Source organism: Varanus komodoensis, unplaced genomic scaffold, assembly GCF_004798865.1.
Source record: "Varanus komodoensis strain SLA01 unplaced genomic scaffold, ASM479886v1 scaffold1, whole genome shotgun sequence".
Lineage (NCBI taxonomy): Eukaryota > Metazoa > Chordata > Lepidosauria > Squamata > Varanidae > Varanus > Varanus komodoensis.
Window position 1 is genome coordinate 16,232,484 of NW_025335268.1, and position 22,389 is coordinate 16,254,872.

Genomic DNA, 22,389 nt, shown 5'->3' on the forward strand with positions numbered 1-22,389 from the left:
CTCTGAATTCCTCCTGGAAGCTTGTTTTGAAACATGACCTTATTGGATTGGGAGTTTAGGGTTGAAAATGTGTGTATATTTTTGTGTGCAATTTCCCAAGTTTTTAAAATGTTTGCATTCTTCTCCCATGGATTGAAACATATGTTTGTGCATTTTTCAGCAGCATATGTTTCATGCAGATTTTTCAAAATTAACCTTTTTGTGTGTGCACATGTGTGTATGTATGTAAGATCCATGATGAAACACAAGCCTGGGAATGCATGGATTTCCACTGTATATTGCATTCAGGTTCGTGCTCAGTTCTGGAAGAGCAAACTTAGTGAATTCTGATTAAAACTGAATGGAAACAATTCTCTGATATTTCTTTGGCCTTTACAGCTCTTCTTTTTAGCATCATCATCATCATCATCATCATCATCATCATATTTCTATACTATGGAATAGCCAAAGTGCTCTTGTTGTTCACAACAGTTCATAAAACCCACACTACAATAAGAACAACACACACTTTTCCAATATACAAAATTTAAGAACAGAATTCCATACAATTAGATCAGTTCAAACAGTTTTCCAATGCAACTAGAGTTCCACTTACATCATTAAATTCCTCTTAAAGATAGCAGAGCTGGCATGCAGTGGGCCTGAGTGGGAGATCCCTCCATGAGCAGAGGGTAATGACCAGAAGGCCTTCTCCCCTGTTCTGACCTCTCTTACAGGTGACCCTTGGAGGTGTTAATCAGGTGTTGATCACAGTGTCCAGGTAGATTCAGGCTGGGAGTGGTCCAACATCAGGTACTGAGGTCCCAAGTTGTGTCCTCACAACAAAAGATAAGGCTATCAGTGGTTACCTGTCATGTCATCTCATCTCCAAAGCAGGATGCTACGTACACCAGTCTCTGGAAGGGTGTTACATCGATGTGTTCATGTCCTGCTTGTGGGGATCTCAAGGGCATTTGGTATTCACAGAGGAAAAAGGCTGATGGAAAAGATAGGCCTTTGGTCTGATCTTAGGCTGTTGTTTAAGGAGCCTAAGAGGCTCTCCCAAGTTTGGCTCAGGGTTTCTCCCGTGGCCCTTAAGTATTGTTTTCAGCCTCTCTTGGAAACTCTTTTGTTTTAGGAAGGTTTTCTGACCTGATAGGCCTGTGATTTTATTGATATAGTTTTCTTGATCTTGTTTTCAATATATCATTTTTATTCCTTTGTTTTATCCTTTATTGTTCACTGCTCCAAAAATTCCATACTGGCATACTAGTGTGTGCACATGCACAGACACATAACTTATAGAGAAAATAAATAAATTGATAAGAAAGTTGCAGTAGAGGACACACACAAGTCATGAACAAGCGGCAGCTTCACCTGCTACCCTCAAGATCCTTTTGCTTCTGGTTGCCATGAAACCTGTGCTCACGAAGGCTCCCCAGGACAAAAGGCCTATTAGACAAGGTGTGAGGGTGAAGCCAGTGCAAATACCAAACCTAAACTAGCTGTTTCCAAAAGCCACGATGACAAAGCTTTAACAATACACTTCCTAGGTGGTCTCCCATCCAGGCAGCTAACAGAATGAAACCTGCTTGGCTTCAGGAAGAGACTCATACCACATGCCCATGCTTGCATAGACCTGCTGAAGGCTTAGGTAGTACTTTGTATGGCTTTCTGTTTGTGGCATTACTTGATCTCCATGACTTAAAAAACAACTGTTGCGCCAAATTTTGCTTCTGTTCATGCTCATGCTGTCCGTCACCTCCTGTTCGCCAAACCTTGGCCCATGCTCAGTGATCTTCTCATGAAACCAATGGCACAATCACACTCCTCTCTTTAGCTAATGCCCTTTTATGGTGTGTTCTTCACAAGGTGTCCTTAGCATCTTGATTGATATTGAGGTTTTGTTGTCTTAACTGTCCTTAACTGCTAAGAGGATCAAGAATAGCATATGAATGGAATTTGCAATTGGTACATAAATTAAATACCTATGTGCTACACAGCTATCCTCCCAGATCTTTCCCCTTGTTTGTTTGATATCACATCTAGATCAACCTGAGATCAACACTGAAGGTTGCGCCAACATGCCTGCCTGCCAAAACAATTCAGTTGGTGGGCAGGAGGGACAGGACCTTCTTGAAAGTGGCCCTCTGTGGAACAATTCCAATTGATGTATGCCAGGTCCTGGCATTACATGCCTTCAGAAGGGTCCCAACATGTTTACCTTGGTGTAAAACTGAGTCACACAACAGATGTTGTTGTGTATATGGCATTATCTGGTTTTCGTATGAGTTTAATATTGTTTTAGCATTGTTTTTATCATTGCTTTATGTGATTTGTAGCTTGTACATACCTTGGCAGAGTTTACTCTAAAATCCTGTGCATCTTTTAAATAAACAAATAAACCTTCTGCTGATATAGGCAAGTATCTGCTACAACATCCCTGTGGTGTCAAACCATTGCATATTGTCTGGGATCTCTGCAGCATAGCTTACCATCCCTCACAAGTCTCTAGGAGCTGCTCCAGGGGAAATCCACATCAAAGAGTAACGATAAAGGATTTGGTGATAAAGGGGGCTTCTGGCGCTCTCTCAAGTTCTTTGGTGGAGAGAGTTTCACCCAGAGGTGACCTGAAGAGCAGAACTGTAATAGCCCAAGGAGATGAACGTCAGAAAACAGCCAGTTCCTCAGCATCCCAAGAGGGAGTGACCGATTCAAGGGGACTGTCCTTGGCAGCCAGTAGGTGGCAGGGCAGCTCTTTGAGTGAGCTTCCCCTTGCTCCACCTCCAGGCTGAGTAGCCCTGATGGGGGAACCTGGTGGCAGTGCTCAGGCAGCAAACGCAGCAGCCCAGGCAGGAACTCGGAACAAGCACTTCCACTCTTGTCAGTTGATGACTTCCTCGATGATTCATTAATGAAACCCACCCAAAGTCATTCGCACACATGGGTGAACACTCCCTCAGCAATTGATTGATTGATTGATTGATTTGTGCTGAAGCATCTCTGCTGGATATTCCAAATCAGACAGTGTGTCTGCAAATAAAGCATCCAAACTTGGCACTGAAAACTTCACTGCACTATCCTCTCCTCTGAGTTCCATCTTACCTGAAGGCCAGGATTGGCACACTGCTTCAGGAACCAGCTGAGCTCCACTGGAAACAATGGGCAAGTCTCTGTACAATGGAGTGTCACATTTTCCAATGTATCTACCAGGAGTCAGCAGAGATAAACTAGGATCTACTGGGTGATCTGCAGTTGATCGGCAAGGATTTCTGAGCCCCCATGTAGAACAACAATGAATTACTTTACAATAATTGGTAGCTGGTTGGCCACTGTGGGAAGAGAATGCTGCACTGGATAGGACTTTGGTCCGATGCAATGCAGCTCTTACTGTGCATGTTCTCCTGACCATGAATCAGAAACCAGGAGGAAGAACGAAGCAACAGAGATATCACAACCATTTGCCAGTACTGCAAAGTTCTTGAAGCAAGAATGTCATCTTCCCTCCATCTGATAGCCAGACAAAACCTTAAGACCACAGGTATTTAGGGAGTGCGTTGCCATGTGCCCTACCTCAAGACATCTGTTTTTGAAGGGATGTCCTTTCCAGATCCTGTTTCCAAAGAAAGTCCCAACAGAAAGGAGAGCAGCTACCCATCCAACAGCACTTGGACAGCAGACAGCACGCCAGTGTCTTTGCTGTGATCAGATGTATTGCAGTTCAATTTAAGTTATAGTAGTTCTTTCTGGATCTGCAGCTCTCCATATAAACTAGCATTTGTCAATTTTATGTGGACCTGTGTCTTCTGCTGTCCTCTTCTTGGCGATGCTCCACGTCCACCTTTCTGCTAAGTGGCAGGACCAGCATCAAAGGTAGGCATGGTTGGGCACCTGTTGAGGACCCACCACACGTGAGGGGGCTTCCTGGCAAGAGCTCACTGGATTTCCTCATTACAAACTACTTGTTCAGCAGTCTCTCTCTCTGGCCAAACAACAGTGGTGGTGTAGAAGAGGAGCAGGAGATGACACTGCCAGCTTCCTCACCAGTAATCTGCCAGTCAAGCAACCAAGGGGTGGCCATCAGGGGGAAGAGGGTGAGGAGTGAAAGCAGCTGGTGCAGATGGCTTACCAAGGGAGGAAGCCCATTGAAGGTGTCCTGCCTCAATGACCTCACCATCCTGGCATCAGTGCTGTTCAGAGGGCAAACTTGCAAAGGCATCAGCTTGGGGCAAGTGTTAAATCAGCCTTTATGGGCTGCCCTTCAAGACTGGAGCTGGACCAAGAGGGAGGACCTTACCCTAAGCAAGCCCTGTAGCCACGCAACACCCTCTATGAAAAAGAAACGACATCTGGATAGCTGAAACAGGAGACAGCTTCGGCAAAACAGACTGCTATGTTGTTGTGCTTGGGTGGAGACTGACCCATATGAGAAAGTGTGGCAACCATGTCTGGCTTGCTGTGCTGAGAACGAGAACGTCCTAGGACAGCTCTCCTCAGCCTGAGATCTTCTTTCCAGATGTGTTGGCCTACAGGGTTCCCTCTTCCAGCCTGCATGCTGGCTGGGGATGGTGTGAGCTGTAGTGTATCCCTTCTGGAGGGTGTTTGTTTGGGGAAGACTGCCCTCGGAAGTTCACTACCCTCCCATCTGTGTGTCACAGAGTTCAGTAAAGATGTTGCTGCATGGGCATCGCCACCTAAAATTGTGCTGAACGTGGCAACGGGCATCGTCTCACTATGGTGCCTTGGCTTGCGCCAGTCCCTCAGTCCCCTGTGGGCCTTGCCATGTGTTGCTTGGCCCGTGGGCTTCAGAAGGAGTGCCAGCATGATGCATCCCTCAGACCCTCTGGCTCCACAGGCAGTGGTGTTGCTCATCACCAGCAGTCCCGACAGCTCGCTGTGCAGCCTTTGGCCTTCCATGCTGTGCTCGCCTCCCAGCCACTCCCGGAAAGCGCCACTGTCCTCACACGCGCTTCTTTGCCATCCTCCAGCACTCTGCACTGGTCCGCACACCCATTCCTTGCCTCTGCACTGCTCCAGTGACAGGTTGGAGGGCTGCACCCATGGCTTTTGTGATGATCTTGCATTTTAGAAGGGGGTCACAGAGGGTTTGGAATTCTATTGAAGTCCCACCTTTGCTGTTTCTCCAACAATCCAAGCATTGAATTGGGCTCTGGATTAGATCCCATCGCCTCCAAACCTGCAGCTAGCTTCACTTCATTCTCAGACCCTGATGTTCATGTACAGACTTGTGTCAGAGAGAAAGCTGACTTGCAGAAGGAGGGGTGACTGCTGAGCCTGACACTCGAACTCAGAACACTCCAGCTTGGCTGCTGGAAGAGACACAGATGGGTTACGGCTTTGGCCGGCAATGGCAGAGCTGCAATTGTTTCATTCTGAGGGGAATAAAAGCCCTCTCTTTTCATTCTTCGCACATTTCACAGCCAGACATCACATCATCAGCTGGCTATGAGATCCATATGGAACTAAATGAAATTCTCGGCTCTTAACATCATCTCCCAGATCCTGACTATGAGATGTATAGGGTTTAATTTCTCAAAAGAGAGGTTCTGGGGCTCAAATCTCCTTTCACTTCAGGTATCCAATTACTTATGCTTTGTAAAACATTGTTAGTGGTTTCGGAGATCAGTAGGAATAACAGTAGAACACCCTTCCCCAACCCGGTACCCTCCAGATGTGCTGTGGCTACAAGTCCCACCATGCCCAGCCAGCATGGCCATTGGACACAGAAGCTAGGGATGGTGGGAGTTGTATTCCAACGCATCTAAAGAGCCCCAGGTTGTGGGAAGCTGCGGTAGTGTCTTGCCTGGTCAACAGTGGAATGCTGACGATGTATAGTGTGGACTCTAGGAAGCCACCAAACACAGCCTCTCTGTTCTCAACCTGCAGTGGAGCCACAGCCTTTTTGGGTGCTGTCTAGTTTCATCCCAAATTGAGGTTGGACAATCTGCAGCTGGAAACAAGGCATCTAAGGATGATGTCGTGTGCCTATCACTTTGGGGAGGCATGCCTGCCTTTTCTTCCAGCTGGTGGAACCACCGAGGCCCTAATCTTCTGTACCCGGAGCCACTGAGTGCCAGCAACGGCTCATCAGAGTCTGAAATGGAACTTTTCCAGTCCTGTCTGGAGATGACCAGGATACCATCTACCTGCAAAGGAGGTGCTTTACTGCTGAGGAGCTGTGTCATGGTGGAAGGCCTCAGCTCATCATACTGGTTCTCCGCCATTAGTGATCCATAAGTGGAGTCCCAAGATTGCTCATTTTCAAATAGACGCAGGTGGAATATTAGCACCATTGCCAGCAAGACACAATGCCTTTTAAAATTTTTGTCTCAGGTTTTTTCACAGCAATGGTTCATCTGGAGAGGAGGGAAATAGGAAAGCACCATGCCTGCCTGCACATGATCAAAAGCTCATGGAAATAGCTTGCTTTCCACCCCCTGAACTGTCAAGTGCTGATACAGCATGGGGCAAATATGGGTATCTGCCTGCATGTGAAATCATCAGCCTCCTTCAGAATACCAGATCTAAACATCTCCTCAATCAGGTGCCGTGGAAACTCTGGAGCCCTGCAGGTACCTGTCATCACCTCTCTTTCTGCTGAACGGGTGCTTTTTATGTTTTAAAGGGCATGCCCTTCTTTTCTGGGGGTGGGGGCATGGAATGAAGAGCTTTAGTGCAAGCCATGCTGGCTTGAGTGGGTTCCTATGCCATTCTCACAACTTGGCACTTGCTGACTATTTGCAGTGGAACCCCCATCATCCTCAGCCTTCATGGACAAAACACTTCACAGGAAAAAGTAAATAGAAATGATGACACATCTTGGTGCTATTTTTAACCAGTTATTTTTGAGTTAGGCTGCAGTCCTAAACATACATGTTTACCCCAGAGTAAGTCCAGTTGAACCCAGCTGGGGTTAATTCTGAGTAGTCATATAATTGCAATGTGCAGACCTTTTATTCTAATGGGCCTGTTTGAAAAGAATCAGTCCTTTTAATTTGAAATGCCAATTAAAAAACTGTAACTATTGCTGCTACTCCAAGATCCAGTCTTGCCAATTCTTTCAATATAAATGCAAAAGTTTTCATTTTAAGAGTGATGCCTCCCCTTCTTCCTCCTGCTTTGAAATAAGATCTTTTGGTTTGCCAAACCCCTCCCCAGTTTCATTTTGAGTTTTTTTAAGCAAAGCTATTGGCAAGTAAAATAAATTACTTGCTAGATCAGTTGAAAGCATTGAACAATACCTTTATTACAAATGGATTAAAATATGCCATGTGGTATCCAAGGCAGTGGATCCAAATAAGGCCCTTGTAAGATCTCAGCTCATTTCCAAGATTTTTTTTTAAACTTATTTTTGCTAAACCTGAGCTGCTGAGTGGCACAGATCTTGCACATCAAAAAGCCTCAGTTAATTTGCTAGCTAGCTAAGCATGCTGTTTGGATCAAAATGTACACTTAAAATAATAATGGGGGTAGTTATTATTTTAAGGGTGGGAGGGAGAAGAAGTGTGGCTGTACAAAATAGGCAGGCTAAAGTAGTTCAGCACCCCTCTGGGTTCTGCTTCGTCTTGAGGGCATCCCAAGAATGAAATAAATGTTTGTCCTACTTTTGTTCTTTCTTGACGGTTCAGCATTTCTAAAATCTGACCATTTGCCCCTTGTTAAAACACAACCTGTTTTCTCTCCCGTTCCTTAACATGGAAAACCAGCTGAGATCTTTTCCCAGCATGAACAGCTGGTGGATGGGGTGGGTAAATATTTAATCAGTGGGACACTGAGTGAAGAGATTCTGAAATCGCCACCAGGTTGTGGGCAGGGAAGTGACCAGGGATGGATGTATCATCTTTACCTGCGCTTAGAGTTGCCCCCTCCCTTCCAGGTGGTGAGGATGGGTCAAATACATTAATTCCTATGCAAGTATAAAAAGATATGGCCAACTGCTTAATGCTGAGGCTTAGGTTCCCCCCCCCCCCCGCTTCATTTTAATAGGCAGGCAGCAAACACTGGGAAAAAATCCTAGCAATGATTACGTGTCAAGAACCTTTAGCCCCCAAAGCCAACGTTTTGGAAGGGGCTGAAGGGAAGACGAGAGGGAGAGCAACCAGATTTCTAGGAGGAAATGCAGGCCTTTTTGATTCAAGTAGGACAAGGCTCACCTCTCCTCCCCCCCCCCCGCCCCCGTTGCAAGTTCAAAGAGAGCCTGCCAGCCAGCCAGCCAACTCATTCTCTCTCTCTGTCAATACCCTGAAGCAGTTTCTTTTCTTTATGGTACAAATGTGACGATGTTTCTGCTCCGTGATTGGTCCAGCGGCTTGTCATTGTGACACACCTCCTGGATAGAGTCCATGCGGCCCTTCCCCGCTCCATTCTTGCTTGTGAAAGCCGGGCCTCGGCACAAGTGGGCGTAATTACATCATTTACTCACTAGAGTACAGCCCTGCTTTACTCTTTGGCTGTGAGAACCTGGCAGGCTTTCTGGGTGGAGAGAAGGCAGCATTTCCAAGACTAAACCAAGCTAGGAATATATACTTCCAATGGCCCCTTGCCCACTTGCGGGATTAGGATCCCATCCATATGTAGAAATGAAGTTACACATCTGGCTATTTTGGTGACTCTCTGTTGAAAGGAAATACGGCCATGGAGGGCTGGCCCTGTCCTACCACCAGTTAGAGTGAGGTTAGTCACTTCAGCAGATCTGGGGTGTCATAAAACAGCAGCATTTTGCTGGCTGTTTAATTTATGATTATTGTGTTTTTATGGTCGGAGATGTGCTTCTGGGTGGTTTCTGCCTCGGATGCCAAATAACCGGGCTGGTTTTTGATACCAGGTGCATTGACTTCAGCCGGTGGCATCATTTTTGACTCTTCCACAGGGCATCGCCATGTCTTAGCCCCATCCCATGTTGGGCCTGGCATTAACCAAATAGTGGAATATATTTTCCAGGAGTACCAAATATCAAGAATTCATTAGGACATTTAAAAATCAATAAGATAAAGGCTATTTTGTGCACTGCATATGATTTGAAAATAATTATACTTGGCAGCAAACCACTGTAAAACAAACCAATGTGGTCTAGTGTTAAGTAGATGTGACATACCAGTTTCCAATTAAGATTACTGTTTTATGCTCTTTTAATTGGATTTATAGTGATTTAATTCATATTGTATTAATGGGATTTATTTGCATTTTGGAGTAGACCACTGTGTCAGCACCAAATAGGTTGTTTTTCTGTCCAGTGGCCCCAAAGGGACCAATGCATAAAAATGCAAGCAACATTCTAATATAATGGGCATAAAAATGCTGCAACGGGAAACATGTAAACAGAACAACAGAACGCCAGGCAACAACACTTATGTCAGCTCAAAAACCTGCTGAAATGACACAGAGCCTTGATCACTCCATAAAAAGCCTGCAGCATGGAGACTAGCTGAACCTCCAGAAGGAAGGAATTCAGTTCTGTGGCGACGGGTCCAGAAAAGGCCTGGCAAGAGTGACACGGGTTTAATGACCAGCGTTAAATGGCAGACTGTGTCTGGAAAGTAATTGGGATAGGGTGGCTATTTTACACATTGACCAAAAGGAAGGAAATGTATAACCAAAAAAGAAGGCATTTGGTTTGCATAGAATGTCAATGTATATGTGTACACTGAGAGAATGAGAAATAATCACTAACTTTTCAAAAGAAATACAATACCTTTCTCCATAGTGGGGATGTCAGTGTGACCAGGTGAGTCTGCTGCCGAGGTGCTCTCAGCTCAGCTCACTGTTGTTGGGCAAGTCCAAGGTCCATTTTCCACTTCTTAAGGGCTTTAGCTTTCAGCTGAACTTGGAATGGGTAAATTTCAAACAGAGGGCACCTTGGAATAATAGATTGCCCTCCAGAAACTTTTCAATAAAGAACCGTCCTCTGCAAAATAGGAAACATGGCCACCCCAAGTTGGGGGCTACTGCAAATGGGTTTTCAACAGGGTAACATGATCCACAGCATGTGCCCCGAAAGCAGTCTGGCTGCAGCATTATGCAGGTGGAATTTCCAGACACCTTTCAAAGGCAGACCCAAGAAGAGCACACTACAATATCTGATCATGATGTGACTAGATCCAGTTTCTCCAGCGAAGGCCATAGCTGGTGGAAAAGGATGCTTGACAGCAGCTGCTACAGGGTCTTCCAGTGGTAAAACTTGACCCAAGAGTGCCCCCAGCTTATAGATGGATCCCTCAGGGTACAACTCTCTCCGAATCAGGTTGCATACAGCATTCTGGACCAGCTTTTGTGTAGACCAACACCCCTTTGTCTTGTCTGCATTGAGCTTCATTTGGGCACAGGGGTGTCGAAGACATTTGCACCAGAGTCATATGAGTTTGGATTTCTGTGACTATTGCCTGTGGATTCTGGAAACCTCATCCTGACAAAATCAAAACCTTATGGGTAGATGCCTCTCAGTGCTTCTGGGATGGGATTGAACTCCCTTTTGAAGACCAAGTTGGAAGCTGCATCTTTCTTGCTGTTGTCTCATGTAGCTTGGAGTGCCTTTTCCCTTTTCATCTGGTGGTTCACTGCTGGGCCTGGTTTAAGGTTTCGGTACTAGTGTATTAAGCCCTAAACAAATTGTGACCAGGATACTTTAGAGAGCACCTTCCCCCTTACCAACCAGCCAGGTCACCCGTGGTTCTGCATGACCGGTGGCCCACCTGGAGTTACCCTGGAAAAGAGCTTTTTGTGTAGCAGCTCCATTCCAGTGAAATTGGATTGCGTTATTTTGATGCCTCCAGAAAACATCTTCATTTCAAGAAGCCTTCGTTAATTGTCCAGCCACAATTTTAGTGATATTCTATTAAAATAGAATATGATGCTTTTTTCTTGTTATCTTTTTAGTGTTCATCACTCCAGAATATGTTTAGATGTGGAGCAGTATATAAAATTTGAAAATAAACAACTACCTTCTACCCACTTCACTTGTGTCCTCTGCTCTCACTGCCACTGTGCTGACTCCTTGACACTTGTTCACTGAAGCCACTTTGAATGTTTGAATGGGGTTTTTATTTGCATTGTTGCAACATTTCATTTCATTGTAAATTTCTTCAATAGGAGCCCCCTGCAAAAAGTCTGCAGGTTTAAAGAATATATTTTTAATTTAACTTTCAATTGTTTATAATAAACATTTCATAATAAATGTAGGTTCCATAAGCTGTCTTTAATTTAACTTTCTATTGTTTCATAAAATAAACATTTTATAATAAATTTTGATTTTATAGCTGCTTTTAATTTAAACTCACCTTATTTTATAAAAAAAGATTCTACAATACATTTTGATTTTTTAAGCTGTCTTTAATTTAAACTTGTTTTGCTTTGTATTAAAGATCATATAAGAACTTTAGATTTGAATTGAAACTTCCATGATTTCATACTAAACAATGATATCATAAAAAAACCTACAAAATTTCCTCCTTAGTGCTACAGTTATGTTAACCTCAGTTCACTTTCAGTAAGATGTAAGATACAAAAGTACCCCCTCTTCCTTTTGTAAGTGCTGTTCTACCCAGTCAATAACAGACAAGTATGGCAACTTCTAAGGTGGTCAGGTCCAAAAGGTTAAGTTTTCTGAACCTTTAATGATCATGTAGAATAAGGAATTTCAACTGGTGTAGCTCTCATTCTAAGCTACACTGAGTAACAGTTGCTCTTCTGCACAGTCCTCTTTTTCATCTGGCCACCCTACCACCTTCTAACTTGCTTTAGTCTTCAAACTGGGAAAGAGGGAAGGGGCAGCTCCCTTTCCCTCCTGTGCACGGTCCTTCACTGAAACCCACATGGCCTTGCACCTTCTTGCTCCGTAAGAACGGCCTGCCCAATGACCTATTTAAACCTGGAGCTGGCACTATTTAAAAACCTCTAAAAGTCCTTCACCCCACACAGTGGGTACAGAACCTCAGGCCTGGGGGACAATCCAGCCTGCCCCGTGCTCCCGATCTGACCATCTGTGGTTTCCCAGATGGCCGGGCTTTTTTTCCTTGGCCTCTGCACTTTTCTCTGGACCACCCGTTAGGGATAGTTTTTCAGGGCTTTTTGTAGCTGTTCCCCATTCCAAAAGATTGAAATGTTCCTCCTACGGCTTAGTTACTGCCAGTAAAAACGTCCAAGTAAAACAGGCTGGTATTTAGGCTCCACCCCCTTTGCACTCGTCTCTGCTGTTTTGCTTTTGGCTCTATCCACCTCTGGAATGCAGCCTCTGAGAGGGCCTGGAAATGGAATCCGGCCTTCCGGCTTCCCTGCCCAAACCATGGTTGCACTGCCTTTGCAAGATCATTTGTTGGGTGAAGCAACACTGAGCCCTCCATGGATCTTCATGAGGGGAGAAGGCATTCTAACTCCTCCAGATAGGGTGGCCATGTGACCTGTTCTAAACTGACTTGTCCTCCATTTGAAGTGATGCTTTCTTGCTCTTTTGGGGGGCGACCCAAAAAGTGAGCATCCTTACGTGCAGCCTGTTCAGGAGGAATACTATGAGTTCGTATGCCCTGCAATTCAATGCAGGTCTAAAAAAGGGAAGCACCATCACTTCAGGGGGCTTAATCCCAGACAAGTGAGCGGAGAGCTGCAACCTACAGACCAGGGGCAAGCTGTGTGGTACCTAGAGGTGATCCATGAATTCCTGGACACTATTATTATTATTATTATTATTATTATTATTATTATTATTTTGGATCCGATCAAGGTGCTATATACCCCTCCAACTTGAAAAGCAACATCACTTTTCCTTACTGGCAGCAGGGAATGATGGGAAATAGGTTTCCCCTGGGGTTAAAACCAGTAGGTTCAAAGGAGTTGTTCAGTTTGTTGGCGCTGAGAACCCATCTGTTCCTTGTACTCAGTCTTTGGGGCCAGTGATTTGTCCTTGTGTTTTGCCACACCTTCCACGGCAGCCAGCTTCTGGCGGCACGCAGGACAGTTTCTCAGAGGGCCAAATGTGTCCATACCCCTGCCGTGCCTGCATCTGTTGCATGCAAGTCCTACTGGACTCGGAGGATAGCTCCATCAGTCTTCCTAAATCATACGTTGCCCTTTCTGTTACTTGCACAACTTCTCATTCAGCCTGCTCCATCCACCCTGCACATCTTGTCACATGGTTCAGGATTTTAATTAAACCTTAACCAGCCAAGCAATAAAATCCTGTTCCCTGTGACCAAGATGCAATAACAACAATAAATCAGTAATGATATTAAAGAAAAGATAAATGACATTAAAGTCAAATGGCATGAGAAACAGTATACCACACAAGCTAGTTTTCTCTTTCCTCATGCAAGCTTGCTTGGCTTGGCCTTCCAGCAAGCGGCCTCGTTCTCCTTTCTTGTGAGTCACTCCTTTCCACCTTACGTAAGTTTCCCAGCAACTCTACTGACCTATTTTGTCTCAGAGACTTGAGGAGTTTGAGTTATGCACCCTCAGCTCCTCAGATGCCTTAGTCACTTCACTGGACTCCATTTCTTGCCTGGTTTCACAAGGCTGCATAGCTGATATCTGGAGTAAAGTTAAACAAATATATTTCAAGTTCCACTGTGAAATCCAACAGCCAACCTTCCATTTTGAGTGTCTGCCTGCCTGATTAGGTGATGCATCGAACAGGTGGAGGGCAGCCAGTTTATTGACGAAAACACACAGCACCCCTCACAGACATCATGTCTATCCACTTTATCTGACTCTTGAGGTAATACAGATTGCACTTTAAGGGGAAAAAACCAATCAAGTTAGCTAATACTGTAAAATATTTTATCAACATTATTCATGAAATACGTCATTCCACTTTTCATTCTTTGGCCTACCATTTCCTTTTGTGCTGAGAGATGTGATCATAATCTTTCCTTATTTCCTCCCATCTAAAGAATCGGTCATATCTGGTTAATGGTTTATTCTTGCCATGTATGCAGAGCCAGAAAAATCTTGACAGTTTACCTGAGTGCAAATGAAAGCTCTGTTTTTAGAAGCCTGAAATCAATGGGAGACACATAAATATACAGATGAGAATGGCAGATATAAGCCTTCCTGTGGAGAAAGAAATGCATGCTATTTTCCCTTCATGCACCTGGACCAAAGCCTCCAGAGCAAAATGGCAGTATTCCCCATCCTCTGCACATACGTGCTTATCTTCCTTTGGGGTCTGGTGAGGCCTCATGTACTTGTCTTCTATTTTTTTTCAGAAGGAGTGAGCAGACTTCAGACTTTCAGGGCCTTCTTTGTTTACATGGTTGGCATTTTGACCAGAACCCCAAGATCTATCTGTTGATCCCTCAATTATTGGCTTCTGGTCAGAAATACATTTGGAATTGAGGAACAGGGAACCTCTGAGCACATACCTGAGGCAGGAATTTATTTTCAGGACCAGATCTGGGCTCACAGATGGACTGTTTCACATACCCATCCTTTCTTGATTTTCTCCCAATTCTTCTTAAAGGAGGGATCATAGTCCAGTGGTGGAGCACCTGCTTTCCATGAAGTTTCGGTTCCCAGCATCTCCTAGAAGGGTAGGAAAGAACACTGCCAGCAGTTCTGGAGAGCCACTGCCAGCCAGTGTTGACAATACTGGGCTGGATGGATTCAGGGTCTGTCTGGTATAGAAGCTTCCTATATTTCAGTGGTCTAACTTTCGTAAACAACTGGGTCTTGGAAAATGTTGCCAAACTACTGTGCATCATTGAGAGATCTGTCACTAGATCTTGATCTACCTTCTTCCCAGACATCTTGCAAAGTCTTTTATACCCACAGATCTTACAAAACAAGTCAGAATCTTAACTGAAACCAACACATAAAGCTAGGGAGTAATCTACCCACAACATAAGGACTGTAGTGCTCCACAAATATTCTTGAAACACTGTTAGAACATCACATTTTGTAACTTGATACTTATGTTTGTAATGCTACTCCGCACTGGTCACGCTCATGCCTTCCATGCAGAAGATCCCAGAATGAATAAATCTGTGGCATGTCTGGTCAACAAGGTTCTCAGATGGCAGCTGGGAAAGGGTCCTGCTATGCTTGAGAACTTAGAGAGCTGCTGGGAATCCAAGTTTCCACTACTTGGCTACATAGATTGATGTATGGCAGAATAAGGCAGCTTCATATGCGAGCACTTGAGATGTGATTATAACAGCCCTCAAGGTTCATCCACCCATGCTATTTTTAAAGGCATGTTCTTATGCAATGCTGCAGTCCTACACACCCTTAAGATTGCAATCCTATACACAGTTACCAAAGAATGTCCCATTGGGACTTTCTTCTTGGTTGGCATGTGAAGGCTTGCACTTTTTCTGTCTAAACATGCATAGAATTTCATCTTTACAATTCCATCCTTTGCACATCTACCACAAAGTCTCATGGAGTTCAATGGGACCTATTTCCAGGTAAATTTGTATAGGATTCCAGCCTTAATCTCTTAACACTGAGGAGGAGATTAGAAGTCCCAGACAAACTCATTCTTCCCAGTTCTTTTTCAGAGCTGTTTGCAGGCAGCATTAAATCTGTGCTGACATTTAACCCCCATGTTTAGATCAAGCTGCTGGCTTGCAAATACAGACATGCTAATCAGCTCTGGAGCTCAGCAACGTTCTCTGAATTCTGCTACTTGAGATGGAAAGAAGGTAGCTCTCCAGATGTTTGAGACTTCAGGTCCCAGTTACCCCTGCCAACATGACCATGGGTAAAACTCAGGAATGCTGCCTGTTCAAGTCTGAAACAGTTGGACTTTCTATCCATGCCTGGCCTACACTTCCTGTGACTATTGCTGATATGACCATAATTACTGCAATGACTCCAGATATGATGCCAGCCAATGAGCATCCCACAAAATCCCAGACTTTTGCAAAGCAGTGTACCAGCATATGGCCTAGTTGAGAAAACCCCAGGGGCCTGGCGGGACCCACTGCTGCTGGTGCTGCGTTTGATCGCCCCAACTCCCCTTTAGCTTGGTGCAGACACGAGTGCTGAGCCTTTATGGCCAAGTCTGCCTCTACTGCCAGGCTAATTCCCCCAGAGAGACACGCCATATGCAGCCTGGCAGTGGTGTTAACTGGAGCTCCAGCCCCAGCAAACACCCTGACTCACCATTTCGATGTGCCTGAGATGAATGCCAAGTCAGCCCTTCCCAGTCAACCTGGGAGGGGGCGCCCACTGGTGGGACTCTGGAGGCAGCTGGTGAGAACGCACCACCCTAGGCTCCCTCTACCCTGGAAGTGGCCCTATGGGTGCAACGAGAGGAGAGAGGGAAGAGCACAGGAGAGGCTTCTGTCCAGAGTTTCTGCACTGGCTTTGTGCCTCAGGCTGTTTTTAGCAGAGTAAAGAGCTGATGTGGAGGATTTAATTCTATTTCCTTGCTGTAGCCATATTCTAGATCAAGGGGCCAGCAGCCTCTGTTTGCATGGGCAGTAAAGCTTCCCCTGGCTATTTATTCTAAAAATCCACTGTGGGTTTTTTAGTGGATAATCTGTTTTTATGTAGGGTTTTATTCTTTTTATTTGTTGCTTGTTCAGTGCTGTGGAATCTGCTAAGGTGTGGAATGGTGTAGAAGTGTCTACTCTGGCATCCTTTTGGTGCCTGGTTAAGACCATCCTCTGTGCTGATTTAAAGAAGCCTTTGGTGATTCAAGGGTTTGCTGGGTCACGTTTCTGATCTTTAGCTGATCATTTTTTAAAATGTAAAGTGTTTTTTACATTTTATATTATAGAGCATTTTAATGGTTGTTCTTTATTGCTTGATGGCAAAAGGAGAAGGGGGGTGGCAGAGGTTGAGGTTTCTGGATGGGGTCACTGGGGTGGTGGGTGTGGACTAAGGTGGACTCTGGGGGATGGTGGAGGACAGGAGAGCTTGGAGGAATGTTGTGGTGGGTGGAACACAACTTTGTGACTAAACAAAACATTCCCACTCAGGAACCTTGTGGAATTCTATGGCAAGGTTTTGAGGCAGCTGGATGGAGGGGACACGGTGGATGTGGTTTACATGGATTTTAGCAGGGCCTTTCACAAGATGCTGCATGATATCCTAGTTGAAGAACTGATTTGCTTTGGGATAGATCAATGCATTGCCTGATAGATTATGGCTGATGGACTGCAAGCAGTTAGGAATCATCAGGATGGCAGCTAGTGATGAGCGGAGTCCCCTGGTGCTCAGTTCTGGAACCAATTCTGTCAACCTCTTTAGGACAAGGAGGTTGACAGGAAGAGAGGGTAATGAGTCTGCTGACCAAATTTTCAGACAATACCAACGTGGGGGCAGTGGTCACAATGAAGGAGCTGGTACCCCAGATACAAAAGGATCTGGACAGACTGGAAATGGGTGGGGGGCAACAGGATGGCATTCAATACAGATATGTGCAAAGTCTTGCACTTGGGAATCAGGATAAGCGTCACAGGTACATGATGGGGAACAAGTGACTGGAGAGCAGCATTTGTGAAAGGGATTTTGGGGTATTTGTCAAGAGTAAGCTAAACACGAGCCAGCAGCTAAACACGAGCCAGCAGTGTGACGCTGCAGTTAAGAAGGCAAATGCCACCCTTGGATGTATAGCCAGAAGCATGACTTCCAGACTGAGAAGGGTGTTAGTACTGCTCTGTAAGACCCTGGTGTGCCCACAACTGGAGTACTGTGTCCAATTCTGGGCTCCACAATATAAGAGAGACATAACTAGGTTAGAATCAGTTCAGTGCAGGGTTGCAAGGATGGTAGCCAGATTGTGGGAGATGCCATATAACATGAGATAGAGGGAGCTGGATCTTTTCAGCATGGAGAAGAGGGGATCTTATAGCAACATGCAGGTATGTGAAGGGGTGTCACACAGAAGAGGGTTGTGAGCTCTTCTCCCCTGCAGTAGGGAAAAGGACACGTTCCAATGGGCAAAGCTCAAGGAGCCAGGCTTCACGTTGGGTGTCAGGAAGCACTTCCTGACTGTTAGGACCCCTAGGATATGGAAAGGGCTTCCGAGGGAGGTGGTTGAGGCCCCATCAGTGAGAGTGATCAAGGAAATATTGGACAACCACATGTTGAGGATTACGTGAGTGGGGCTGGCTGGAGTCAGGGGTCAGACTAGATGGCCCAGGAAGACTCCTTCTGACTCACTATGTCTCTATGTTTCTAACTATTATGAACCACTCAAAAAGTTTCAGTTATTGGGCAGAATAGAAGGTTAAAAATAAATAAAACAAATAAATAAATTGAAGAATATGGCTACCCACTCACTAATTGAGGGAATAATGGCACAGCTAGTCTACCCTGTTGTTTCATAGCTGGCTTTGCACATTTCCCTTGTTTTTTTAGAAGCAAAACCTGTACCTACAAAAAGTTGTAATAAAGAAATAGAGAAAATGAACTCCTATAGCTGGGGGAGGGATGTGAACTGGCCTTTGATTTGGAACCGGCAATCAACAACCATGTTTTTCACCTATTTTGCATTAATTTGTAAAGCAGAGCAGCCAAACGGGCAGGGGTCTGACTAAGACACTCTCACTGGGGTACTGAAATTGTTGCAGCAGGTCTGAAGACTTAGAAGCTGAAGCTGGACCATGCCTAGTGGCCTGATTATGAGAAAATCGTCACAGTGGGCAGGTTCATACAATACACTAACTCCCTGGAGTTTTACCTGTGGGTAAAATGCCCCTGTGCCTGACACAGCAAGGGCTGCATCTCCTCTCCCCTCTTCCTCCCTTCTTGGTTTTCCTGCAGCACCCCGGGGCACTGATCACTGAAAAGAGCAGAATGACAAAGGTGGCAAGTTGGCCCTTCGGGCTGCCATCATCCGGGTCCCAGCCCTTCGCTCCTGCTAACACCAGCAGAGCAGGACGGCTTGTGAGCAGTCCTGCTCACCCAGCATTGGCAGGAGCACAGAGAAGGGAACCTGGAGCATGTGGCAAGAAAGGAAGGGCCATCTCAGCTGGAACTGGTCCTGGAGGCCTGGCATTCCAACCTGGTCAGCTGCAGTGTGCTGCTGATGGGCAGTGGGGAAGCTGCAGTCCCCACCCTCCCTCCAGCAGCACCAAGGGCCATGGGAAAGCCTATGGCAGCCTTGCAGAACGCCTTTTGGGCTGCCATTCGCTAGAGCCCTTGGCCAGGGCTCCCTTTTTGCTGCTCTGGCCATGCGACCATGCTGCCCTGGCCATTTTAGGCTTGGCCAGGTTTGGATGACACTTAGGCCATGGTGGGTTAATTAAGCACAGGAACAAGCTATGGTTAACTGGGGTGATTTATAAGGTACCCCTTGGGCAGGCTGCTGAGTTCAGACAACATGCTGACCAGACATGGCGTATAAACATGGTGGGTTATCATGCCACGTGAACCCAGGCACTGAGACATTCGACACATACGACCCAAATTGCATCCCCACCTGGCTAAGGCCATTCACAAAGCTGCAGTGTTGTGTACAAATAGTTCAAGGCCCCCTGACTACAAGAGTTCATCATTTGTACATCTTTCTCTCTTGAATATGCTGGGATGAAGTGGTGGGGGAAGGGATGGAGAAATGAAGCATATCCCAAAATGCTTTATGCACATGAGCATTGGCGAGAATCTGAAATGTGGTACTCAAGATAACTAGAAACAGTCTGGAAGGACAGTTTGATGTCTCTTGAACTAAAAATACCATCTTCAATTATATTATAGATGTGACAGAAAGGAGATGTGAAGATGTTCTTTTTTTTCATGTTTCCACTCACTTTGAATTGGGAGAGAATTGGCAGAACACAAATCCGATATTGCATAAGGTAGATAAGTGACACAATGAACATAGCTGTGCCTGTGGCTTGTATTTACCAATACAGTTGTGCAAATGCAAAACACAGTTACGTTCTCAATCTCCATTTGTTTTACCATTCCCAAATCCCTTTGGAATCTCCTGCTTACCAGCCCTATTCAATAATTTGTGTTATTTTAAATTTCTTTTCCTGGGGACTGTAGATGTTATTTGCATCCTTCCCCATCAACATAACTGGAATTTCTGGCATGACCTTTCTTCCCTCTGTCCCGGTGCCAGTCTCCTCTAGGGCACCTTTATCACACAGAAGGGCTGCCCATTAAAACTTGAAGTGGGTGTGCAAATTTACCCAGCCAGGTATGTTGGCATCCATAGCTGGTAATTTCTCCTCTTTGGAGAAGCAAGGGCATCTCTCAGCCTCTTTGTGGCTGCCGAAGGCCCTCTTTACATCAGAGTTATATGTTAGTCCTAAGAAAGTAGGACAGGGACCCGTGACTGCTATTTTCCACCTCACAGAAATGCAGGCTCACTGGCTAGATGGCCATTTACTTGTCCCACCAAAAGGTGACAACAGAGAATACGTATTTATGTAATATTTGCATATGCGACTTTATATGCTTAGATGCAGGATCAGGAATTGCTATAAACAGAAATCCAGGACATCTCAGCCTAGTGCAGAAGTGTGTGAGTCTACGTACTACATGCACAGGTGACCTATATACCTGCTCAGTCTGCTCTTCAGGTATTCACTGCTGATGGGCAAGTTCAGGGCTCCTGGCTTTCTTCTTGGTGGGTCTTCATCTTTAAACCGAACTTGAACGAGGCAGCAGGTCAAGCAAAAGACACCTTCAGACAGAGGTCTGTCCTTTGTAAAGTAGGGCACATGGTCACCCTACTCATTTGTGCCCCACTGCATACAGTGTCCCTACACAGAGAACCAGTGTTAGACTGAAATCGCTTTGTTACAATCTACACTCCATACAATAGTTTGCATATAGATGCTTATAGATGCTTAGACCTTTGCTGATACTCATAAACTCAGCATGTAACACTACAGATGTCTACTCAGAAATAAGATCTGGAACACTCCATGGGACTTGCATCCAGGCAACTGGGCTCAGATTGCAGCCTTACTTTCAGAAAATGTGGGTGGCCAATGTCCCCCAATCCTTGCAGCCAACTCAGGCTTTAGTCAATGTTGTGGTTCATTGAAAAGCTCTCAAAAGGGAGAAGAGTATAAAACTGAATTGTAAAGCCAGGGCTTGTGTTTCAGAATTCATTTTGCTGATTGCCCCAGTCATTTCAGTGCCAGCACCCGCGTTTCCTTCAGAAATGATACTGCAATGGTAGGACTGGATCAGAAGTATGGCCCGTGACAGCATTTGATAATATAGGACTCCTCCTGGCAACGCCCACATTACATTACTTGACCTCTCATGATTATTGTAATCAAGAGTTCAACTGGGAAAGTATTTTGTCTGGGATCCAAACATTCCTTTCTCCAGTCTTTGAACTGTGCAGGATAATTCAGATATGCACATTATCAGATGATAAAGGCGCCATCAATACTGACCATGTATTTGTGAACTAGTCATAAATCCCTCCTTAATCTGCATGTGAATGTAAACCTGGACACTAATTCTGCCTTCAAAAGAGAGCAGTTTGATGCTTTCAAACATGTTCCTGTGTTTTGATAACAAAATTCTGAAAACCGTTTTCATAAGGCCACCATTTTCTTATGTGGGAGAGGTTGTGCTCCTTTAGGAGGAAGGCCCAGTTTTTCTTTAATGTCTTTATTATTTATTCTTTATATTTACACTCCATCTTTTTTTCTGCAAGGAACCCAAGTAATCTGCCTTTCCATTTGATCCTCACAGATTCGCCCAGGGAGCTCCATGGATAAGCCAGGACTAGAATCCGTGTCTCCAGAGTCCCAGTCCAATGCTCTACCACTATATAGCACTGGTTTTATGTTTCAACAGGATAGGGGTGGGGAGTCTGTCTCCATCCAGATGTTGCTGGATTGCAACTCCCACTATACATGGCTATTGGCCATGCCTATTGGGACTTATGGAACTTGTGGTCCAACAATACCTGGAGGTCTACAGGTTCTCAATTTCTGTCCTAGGATAAACAATGCCACTTTGGTACTGATCATGGTGGCGCTTGGTCACGTGCATCTTCAAGACTGCATCTGTCCACAGGAAGACGTTAATGCATGTCCACCAGATTAGTCATATTTGAAGGTCACATTCATTATGTTGAGGAACTATGTCCCAAAATAAAGACAGCTGCTCCCAGTATTTTACATGCTGCATCCACTATACACACAAGTGAAAACATTCTAGGTCTTCTTGGGGTTCTCAGAAACCCTGGATATAGGATTAATTCATGAACATGCTGTGCTTTAAAGAATGGCCTCATCCAACCACTGCTTCATCAGGACAGGACTTTGGGGCTGATGTCCAGGGCCTCTTCCAGTAGAATGAACAGCAGAGCCAGCTTTACTGCACCTTGTAGTAATGGAAGGAACGCATATTAACAACTAAAGGTGTGTGTAGGTTATGTATAAGGCCATAAAAGGTGCAACCCTACGCATGTTTAGCCATAAAAATCTTACAACTCCCAGCATTCCCAGCCAGCTTTGCTGGAGCTGTAGGACT